We start from the raw sequence: 10,127 nt of genomic DNA on the forward strand, positions 1-10,127 counted from the left end.
GCATACTTGGGGGCTCCAGCTGAGCCAGCGACCCCTTGCTCAAGCCAGGAATCTTGAGCTCCAGCCAACAACCTTGGGCTCAAGCCAGCGACCTTGGGCTTCAAGCCAGCGACCTTTGGGCTCAAGTCAGCGACCACGGGGTCATGTCTATGATCCCAAGCCCAAGCCGGCAAATCCGTGCTCAAGCCGAATGAGCCCGCACTCAAGCTGGTGACTTTGGGGTTTTGAACCTGGGTCCTCAGCACCCCAGGCCGAGGCTCCATCTGCTGTGCCACTCACTATCTGGTCAGGCAAGGAGGCCGGTCTTTAGTCCAAGTCGCTGCTGTGCATCTACTTGCTCTGTGACTTTGCCCGTGAAAGGGGCTGTTGGAAGGATGGGAGGAGATGAGGAGGGTGTGACCCTCTGCTGCACAGGGCACTCCGGAGTTAGGGATAGGACTCCCTCCAGGGCGTCTGACCACCATGAGGCCAGGTCTGCCGGGCACTGAGCCCACACGCCCGCGCCACAGGGCACCCCTCTGTGCCACCCATCCTAACCCTCAGTCACCTGTGGTGGGGCCCCTCGCTTCAGCCTTTCCCTCCCCTCCAGGACCACCCCTGGCCGCCTGCCCCTACCCCAGGGGTCACAGTCCTGGGGTACCCTGAGCAGCACTGGAAGGGCCCTAGGGGATTTCCAGGTGGTGGCAAGTGGGGACCCAGCTCCGTCCTCACTTGGGGAGCACAGCTGCCTCCAGAATGTCTTCCTTGCTGGGTGTTTCCCAGGTCCTGTCCTCATCACCGCCTCCCACTCTCCTCTTACCTGCCCTCAGGGACGCTGCCCCTCAGCCTTTGGGGAATGCTGGGGGCTGGGCCGAGGGGCGCTAGAGCCACCACCCAAGCAGCACCCCAGGCCAGAGGGAAGGGCACACCCTCCCGGCGGTGGCATCCAGCACAGAGGTGAGGACGGGCAGGGCTTGGCTGGGGAGCTGGGCCGCTGGGGCCCCCCGGAACCCCCAAGGTGGAGGGGAAAAGGCCTCTCCATTTTATGGCTCAGGGTTGGGGGACCTGGGTCAGCTGTGGGGACATGGGCTAGGGTCTGAGAGAGGCGGCTTCAGGGTGCTTGTCTCAGGGTGTAGGTGGGGAGGGGAGAGCGAGGCCCTGCCTTCCCCCCCTCTGCCCCACCAGCTGCTCCTCGAGGAGACAGATGAGCTGGGGAACTGGTCTCCCCAGAGGGAAGCCAGAGGCACAGTCCGCCCCTCACCGCCCTGGGACCCGCGCCCAGGCCAGACCCTCTCCTCCGGAAACATCCAAGGAGCTTCTGGGGCCAGGGCAGCTGGGGATAAACGGCGTCCACGTGTAGGCAGAGTGCGTCTGACCAGCAGACGGTTCCCACCAATCAGACCCAGGCCTGCGACATTATAAATAAAGCCCAGTCTGACTGTGGCCCCGTGGCTGTCTGTCTGTCTTCTGTCTGGGGACCCTGCCCCTAATCTTCAACCCAGAGCAAGCCCAGTTTGCCTGGGGTTTCCGTCTCATCCCCAGCCTGTGCCTGCGAGGCCAAGGGGTCCTGGGCTCCGGTGGGGGCTCCGCGGGGCATCTGGGCTGGAGGAGCGAGGTTCTCACGCACCTGACCGAGGGCGGAGAGGGACCCCTGGCCCAGACCCAGCCCTGTCAGCAGGGGAGTCCCCCTGCCTTCCCTCCGGCAGGAAGTCCCAGGCCAGGCTCGAGGCCTCACAGGGCGGACGTGGGAATTCTCCGGCAGGAAGGTCCTGCCCAGCAGCACGGGGACAAAGCCAGGAAAGCGGCCCTGAGACCGTGGACAGGGCCTCAGGGGCTGGCCTGGGGGCAGGTGAGGGGCCCCTGGGGCCCATGCCGAGGGAAGGGCCTCAGCCTGCTGCCCTTGCTGCAGCCCCGTCACCCCCAGTGCCATGCTCAGCACCCGGTGCCTCGCCATGAGAGGGAGGGCACTCCTGCCCACGGGGGACCTGGCGGAGGGAGCCTGGCCTGCTGTGGATGCAGGAAGTGCTGTGAGCTCCCTGTGGGACCGACCGGGGTTCCTTTCCTCTCTTGTGGGTCCTGGCTCTGAGGCGCCAGCCCACGTGAGCGTGAGAGCTCTCATTGCCCCAGCTCTTCGCCAGCTCCAGATGCTGGTCTGGCCCCCTGGGTCTAGCCTGAGGCCCGTTCCTGAGCTCAAGTTCAATATCAGAACACGGAGGCCTCTGTTCATCACATGATTGATAACAACAGCTGTTTGTTGGATGGATGGTGTATGCCCTGGGTGGGGATAGGAAGATCACAGTGACAGACAGGCCTCCTGCCCAGCCCAGCCGCCCCGTCCCCCACCCCGTCCCCCAAGCATGGAGAGGACAGACCGGTGGTCCATGAGTGGGCTGGGGGCTTTCTCCTGGGCTTCCTGGCCAGGGCCCCTGGCCTCCCGGACTCAGCCTCTGAGCTGCAGGCTGGTGGAAAGGCCCATCTGGACTGCTGTCCTGACTCAGCCGGGAACAGCCTTGTGACCATATGACTCACCTGTGCCTAATCATTTTCTCCCAGAGTGTTGGCTGTTGGGAAGGGTGAGGGCCTTGGAGAGCAGCCTGTGGGCTCCCCGGTGGCGCCTAGACCCCTGCTCTCCCCTGCATGGACCCCAAGAGGGTACTTCTTCCCCTCCCTGCCCCAGGCCCCCAAACCCGGTGCCAGCCGTGCCCGCTGGAGTGGGGAGTCCTGGGGCCCAGAGCACAACAGGACAGAGCTTTGTCCCCTGCCCTGTTGTCCTGGGTGGGGCCAGCCAGCGGCTCCTGGGCCCGGGTGGCACCCCCGGGGGTCAAGGTAGGCCAGGCCCCGTTCAGGCTGGGGCTGTGAGAACTGAGGACCAGAGGCCTTGGCTCACTATGGGGGCCCTGCTCACTACAGGGGGCCCTACTCACTACGGGGGGCCCTACTCACTACAGGGGCCCTGCTCACTATGGGGGTCCCTGCTCACTACGGGGGGGGCCCTGCTCACTACGGGGGGCCCTGCTCACTACGGGGGGCCCCTGCTCACTACGGGGGGGCCCTGCTCACTATGGGGGGGCCCTGCTTACTAGGGGGGGCCCTGCTCATTTCCCTTTTTGTCAAGTGAGGGTCATGGAGCCTCTGCGTCCACCCCACCCTGCTTCCCGCTTTCCCACTGCCCGGCCGAGAGAGAGGAAGGCCGTGGAGCCGTGGTGGCCGGTGACGGAGCATGGCGCTGGCACAGGCCGGGCCTTTCCCGGCCCTCAGGGCCTTGGGCTGGGCTCTGTGGGTGGGTGACGACAATGAAGGCAGTGGTGACATGGCCTGAGGATCTGCTGGGGCAGGGGGGGCGGGGTGTGTGTGTGAGCCCTGACAAGCTATTGTGGAGGGCTGGGCTCAGGCTCACACCACAAGGGGCGGGCCGGCATTTCTGAAAGGCCTGGGAGGAACCACCGATGCCTCTGTGGGTCAGACCTGAGGCCTGGGCGGCGTTCAAAGGAGCCGTCACCTCCTGGGTGCGCAGGCGGCTGGCGGGGGCGGCTGCCAGCTCAGGGTGAGAGGGCTCGGAAACCCAGCCTCTCTCTACTTGGCTCAGAAGGGCCGACCAGGCCGGTGGTGCCCTGGTCAGGCCGTGGGTTGGGGTCCAGCCGACAGGCAGAACTTGCCAAGTCTCACCTGCTCCCTGTTTCCCATCTCCCCCATCTCCCCCATCTCCCTCCATCTCCCCAATCTCCCTCATCTCCCCCATCTCCTCCATCTCCCCCATCATCTCCCATCTCTGCTGGTATCTGCACTACACCCCTCCCCCGCGCCGTGTGTGTGTGTGTGTGTGTGTGTGTGTGTGTGTGTGTCTCTCTCTCTTTCTTTCTCTCTCTCTCTCTCTCTCTCTGTTACATAAAGTTTCCTAGGACCAAGGGAGCCAGAGGAGGCTGAGAAATGTGTCATTACTTCAATAGTTTATTAAGGGAGGTTATGTTTGAGGCTTGACTCAGTGGCAGCAAGACAGCGAGGACATCCTGGGCACCACATGGCTGGCCCTAGGGCTTCCGAGGACAGGGCAGGGTGGATAGGGGGCAGGGGACGTGACCGCCCCAGGTGAGGGGGAAAGGCCTGTTCAGAACCAGCACAAACCAGCCCTCCCTGGAGTGCAGGGCGGCGGTCTGCCAGGCCCTGAGGGCTTACGGGAACAGTCGCTGCTGTGCCCAGATCAAGCCGGGTCTCGCTCAAGGGTCCGGTGGGGGTCGAGTCACTGGACAGTCTCTCCTCCGCACGGTCCCCGGTCCCCGTCTCGTTCTCACTGAGCCTCTGGTGGGATGGAGGACGGAGGAGCAGTCCCCAGATCTGTTCCGAGGGTGTTTTAGGGACAGTGGTAGCTGAACAGTCAGCGAGGTAGGGAGAGCAGGGTGCCGGTCCTGCGGAAATGGGGGCGGGTCCTGCGGAAATGGGGGCGGGGTCAAAACCGGGCCTGCCTGGCCTGGCCTGCGGTGGCGCGGTGGATCAAGTGTCCACCTGGGAGGTTGCTGGTTCAAAGCCCTGGGCTCCCCGGTCAAGACACACGCGACAAGCAATCTAAAGAACAACTAAAGTGAAGCAACTACAAGTTGATGCTTCTTGCTCCAGTCCCCCTCCCCTCTCTCCCTTCTCTTTAAAAAGCAATAAATAAACTCTTAAGAAAACAAAACAAAACTGGGCCTGCCTGCAGAAGGGACGGGCTCCTGGGCAGGGCCTTTGAGGATGGTGAGTTATCCGGGCGTGGCGAGTGCTACCATGCAGAAAGAAGAGGCAGATGATGGAGGCTGCTGTTTTAGGCAGCACTGGGAAGGGGAAGGCCCGCCAGAAAGTGGGGGTGGGGGCGGGGAGTGGGGGTGCAGGGAAAGGGCCTCACAGCAGCCAGCTCAGCAATGCGCATGCGCCCCTGCAGGAGTACCTGGTGTGGCGGAGGAATTGGAAGAAGACCCTGGTTGGAGGGGAGTGAGTGGGCGGGGGCGCAAAAGGAGGAGAGGGTCTGGAAGGAAGGTGGAGACCGCGTACTTGGCTAATCTGAGTTTTTGACGCGTTATTTCATGAGTGAGGACTGGCATCTTGTGGTTTATATTCTAAACGTCTCCCTTGCCCTGGCCGATTGGCTCAGCGGTAGAGCATCGGCCTGATGTGTGGAAGTCCGGTGTTTGATTCCCGGTCAGGACACACAGGAGAAGCACCCATCTGCTTCTCCACTCCTCCCCCTCTCCTTTCTCTGTCTCTCTCTTCCCCTCCCGCAGCCAAGGCTCCATGGGAGCGAAGTTGGCCTGGGTGCTGAGGATGGCTCCATGGCCTCTGCCTCAGGTGCTAGAATGACTCCAGTTGCAATGGAGCAACACCCCACATGGGCAGAGCATCGCCCCCTGGTGGGCATGCCAGGTGGATCTGATCGGATGCATGCGGGAATCTGTTTCTCTGCCTCCCCCTTTCTCACTTTGGAAAAAAATACAAAAATAAAAATAAATTTAAAATAAAAGTATCCCTTGGCTGTTGAGAAGGGGAAGAGACTTTAAGGGGTGGGCAAAGCAGGGAGGCCTCCTGGGGACCTGCGGCAGGTCCCCTCACTGCTGGCTGGGGCTGCTGGGGGCATCTTTAGTAGTAGGAAGCACCCCTTGGCCTCACCTCTGTGCAGTGGAATTGCCACCCCTGCCCCAGAGGCTGGAGAGGAAGAGGGGTGACCGTGGGACTTGGGGTCCAGTGAGGGTCAGCTGAAGGCAAATGGGCAGCCTGGTCACCTGGGGCCACTGAGGTGGGAGGGCAGAAGGGGGCGGTTGGCACCAGCAGGGTGTGGGCTCCCCGAGTCGCAGCCAGTGTGCCCTGGTCAGGGCAGCCCCAGCACCCTGAGGGTAGGCAGGGCCAACATCTGGGAGCCCCTGAACCGTAGGGGTTTCTGTTCCCTGTGGCCCTGAGACCTGGGGGGGGGCTCAGGCCAGAGCTGGGGCTTCCTCTACCAATTCAGTCTTCTGTGGACTGAGAATGGAAGACACCTTTCTCATGAATTCACAGTCGGGGTGTGGGGCAACAGCGGAGCCGGCAATAACAATCAGATGATGACGTTGTTCTCATACAAGCCAGGCCGGGAGGCTGCTGAGGAGGGAGCAAGTTGTTCCAGCAGAGAGAAAGCCCTTGGGCTTCCAGGAGGTGGTGCCATTTGTGACTTGGGCCTGCAGGAGGAGAAGGAGGAGGAGGGGAATCTGACAGGTGAAGGAAAGGGAGAGGCCACGCCTACCCACGGCACAGTCTACACCAGTGATAGTCAACCTGGTCCCTGCCGCCCACAAGGGGGCGCTCCAGCTTTCACAGTGGGCGGTAGCGGAGCAACCAAAGTATAAATAAAAAGACAGATTTAACTATGGTAAGTTGTTTTATAAAGATTTATTCTGGCCTGACCAGGCAGTGGCACAGTGGATAAAGCGTAGAACTGGGACGTGGAGGACCCAGGTTTGAGACCCCGAGGTCGCCAGCTTGAGCGCGGGCTCATCTGGTTTGAGCAAAGCTCACCAGCTTGGACCCAAGGTCACTGGCTCCATCCAGCAAGGGGTTACTCGGTCTGCTGAAGGCCCACGGTCAAAGCACATATGAGAAAGCAATCAATGAACAACTAAGGTGTCACAACAAAAAACTAATGATTGATGCTTCTCATCTCTCTCTGTTCCTGTCTGTCTGTCCTATCTATCCCTCTCTCTGACTCTCTGTCTCTGTAAAAAAAAAAAAAAAAAAGATTTATTCTGCCAAACTTAGCGAAAATCCGACATAAAGTACTTGGTAAGTAATTATTATTATATGCTTTAACTTGCTGTAACTCTGCTTTATAAATTTTATAAAGTAAAGTTACTTCCCTACTTTATAAATCACCATTACTGTGGAACCGGTGGGCGGTTAGAAAATTTTACTACTAACAGAGATACAAAAGTAGGCAGTAGGTATAAAAAGGTTGACTACCCCTGATCTACACGGTGACCTCACTTTCCACCTCTCTGCCCAAGCCAGGACCATCCTGGCCTTGCCTTTCTGGGTCCTCCTTGTTCAGTCCACCTCCTCATGTTGAACTCTCTGCTCCCTCCCATCCATCCCTATCCACACTGGCATTCTTCTTCTTTTTTTTTTTTTTTTTAAATATATTTTATTTTATTTTTTTTAGAGACAGAGAAAGAGTCAGAGAGAGGGATAGACGGAGACAGATAGACAGGAACAGAGAGATGAGAAGCATCAATCATTAGTTTTTTGTTGCGCGTTGCAACACCTTGGTTGTTCATTGATTGCTTTCTCATATGTGCCTTGACTGCGGCCTTCAGCAGACTGAGTAACCCCTTGCTCAAACCAGTGACCTTGGGCTCAAGCTGGTGAGCTTTTGCTCAAACCAGATGAGCCCACGCTCAAGCTGGTGACCTCAGGGTCTCGAACCTGGGTCTTCCATATCCCAGTCTAACGCTCTGTTCACTGCACCACTGCCTGGTCAGGCCGCACTGGCATTCTTGATACCTCTGCTGGGGCTCAAGTCACAGCCACGGCGTCCCGGTCCTCTCGGACCTCTGCCCATCCCCACCGGTCTTCCCCATGGCCCGTGACCTCTTCTTCCCATGGTGGACAGCTCAGCTCCCGCCCTGCCCCTCCTGCTGTCCTCATGGCTCCCTGGTGGGAGGACTAAAGAGGACCTTCTCTCCTTTGCCGTAGACAGACAAACAGACACACCATGAAGGCCAGCCCTGCGGGCTTTGTCCCCATGTCTAAAATGTCCACCACGGCGGCGGGCACACACCGAATGAGCGAGGGAGGGGGGCAGGCCGGGGGAGGGGCTCCAGGATAGAGCTGGAGAGGTGGCCAGGGGCCACAGTGCACAGGGCCACGGATGCCAATCCGAGTGAGCCTGGCACTTATCCTCAGGGCAGTGGGTGCCACCAAGGGCTGCCAGGCTGAGAGAGGAGCCTGGCAGGGTGTGCGGTGAGGACGGAGTGGAGGGGCAGGGGCCACGCAGGAGGCTGTCACAAGTGTCACCATGTGGGGGGTGTGAGCCTGAGTTGGAACAGTGGTAGAGGGGATGGATGGGAGGACACTCGGGCAGTGGTTCTCAACTGGGAGCAGTCTGTCTGGCAGGAGCTGTTTGGCAAAGTCTGGAGACATTTTTGGTTTGTTGCAACTTGGTGGCGGGAGGAAGGGGTTGCTACTAGCATCTAATCATTAGAGACCGCTCTAGTGTGGGCTTCTTCATCTGCAGTAACGGTTATTGGGAGGGTTAAAGGGGTTAATACATGTTCAGTGCTTTTTAAAAAAATATTTAGACATATTAAGTTGAGGTAACACGAGCTGCTGGTATTTTATTTTATTTATTTATTTTTCAGAGACAGAGAAAGAGTCAGAGAGAGGAATAGATAGGGACAGACAGACAGGAATGGAAAAAGATGAGAAGCATCAATCATTAGTTTTTCGTTGCAACACCTTAGTTGTTCATTGATTGCTTTTTCATATGTGCCTTGACCATGGGCTTTCAGAAGAGTGAGTGACCCCTTGCTCAAGCCAGTGACCTTGGGCTTAAGCTGCTGAGCCTTGCTCAAACCAGATGAGCCCGCGCTCAAGCTGGTGACCTCGAGGTCTCGAACCTGGGTCCTCTGCATCCAAGTCTGACGCTCTATCCACTTCGCCACCACCTGGTCAAGCTGAGCTGCTGTTACTTTAAAACATAAATCCTCAGTTCAAAGTCCCACACTGGCTCTCCATGGTCCAAATGAGAGCTGAAGTCTTTCCAAGGGCTGACGGGGCCCCTCATCGTCCTGCTCCTCCTCCGTCTTCAGCCCTGTCTCCCACTGCCCTCCTGGCTCTGTGCGCCCTGGCCACTCCAGCCTCTTTGTTGTTCCTTAGGCACACTCAGCCCATTCCTGCCTCAGGGCCTTTGCACTTGCTCTTTCCTCTATCTGGAGACTCTGCCCCTAGGAATCTATGTGATTCACTTCTTCCCTTCCTTGAGGCCTTTGTTCAGCCATCACCTTCTCGCGGGGTGTTTATTAACCACGTATGTTTAGAAACAATCCGCTTCCCCTTCCCCCCACAACTGCCCTGCTTGAGCAGTCTTCCAAGCATGCTCATCGTAGCATGAATGAATGATCATCTGTTTCATTTACTTCGGTGTCAGTTGTCTCTCAACTGGGATATGAGCTGCATGGGGGCAGACGCTATTGCCTGTCCTGTTTGCTGCTGCGTCCCACAGCCTCGACCCTGACTGGCACACGCCACGTGCTCCTTAAGTACTGCTTCAGGGAGCGAGCGAGCGAGCGAGCGAGCGGGCAGCAGGTGTGAGCAGCTGCCCCAGGAGTCGGGGAGGGAGGAGGGGCTGGAGAGCAGGTCGAACTGTGGGGGAAGCCCAGGCCTGAGCCAGGCCCTTCGCCCCACCTGCTCCCTGGGATCCTCCTGCAGGCAGCGCCCTGCTCCGCCCCCCTGGGCCTAGACACGGTAGGTACCCCAGCCCCGGCAGATGCTCAGGCCCGAACCAAGTGTCCTCTCCCCTCAATAAGCTGCCCCCTTCCCGGGGCACACAGCAGCTGGTGTCCTGCTGCTCAGGGAGTGCCTAAGGGCCTGGGTGGGCTCTGGAGTGGGCACAGGGCTGGCCCGGGCAGCCACCCTGCCCAGACCCTGGGCAGAGGAGCAAGGGACAGGGCCCCAAGGACAAGGCAGAGCCCAGCCCACCACCGGCTCCAGCCCCCCCCAGCTCCTCCCTCATTGCACACGTCTCCACTGAGAGCCTGTGGACAGTACGGCTGTGGACAGTACAGCTGTGGACAGTACAGCCGTGGACAGTACAGCCAAGGACAGTACAGCCGTGGACAGTACAGCTGAGGACAGTACAGCTGTGGGCAGTAGCACAGCCATGGACAGCGCAGCCGTGGACAGCACAGCCGAGGACAGTACAGCCGAGGACAGCACAGCCGTGGACAGTACAGCCGTGGACAGTACAGCCGAGGACAGCACAGCCGTGGTCAGCACAGCCGTGGACAGCACAGCCGTGGACAGTAAAGCCGTGGACAGTACAGCCGAGGACAGTACAGCCGTGGTCAGCACAGCCGTGGACAGCACAGCCGTGGACAGTACAGCCGAGGACAGTATAGCCGTGGACAGCACAGCCGTGGACAGTACAGCCGTGGACA

General features: G+C 59.3%; 1 long non-coding RNA gene across 1 annotated transcript; it reads left to right on the forward strand.

The window, feature by feature from the left end:
- Positions 1-268: 268 nt before the first annotated feature.
- LOC136319775 (uncharacterized) lies at positions 269-1,422 on the forward strand. Its single transcript, XR_010728211.1, has 2 exons — positions 269-936; positions 1,165-1,422. It is a non-coding gene; the product is annotated as an uncharacterized lncRNA (long non-coding RNA).
- Positions 1,423-10,127: the final 8,705 nt, after the last annotated feature.

Source organism: Saccopteryx bilineata, chromosome 1, assembly GCF_036850765.1.
Source record: "Saccopteryx bilineata isolate mSacBil1 chromosome 1, mSacBil1_pri_phased_curated, whole genome shotgun sequence".
Taxonomy (NCBI): domain Eukaryota; kingdom Metazoa; phylum Chordata; class Mammalia; order Chiroptera; family Emballonuridae; genus Saccopteryx; species Saccopteryx bilineata.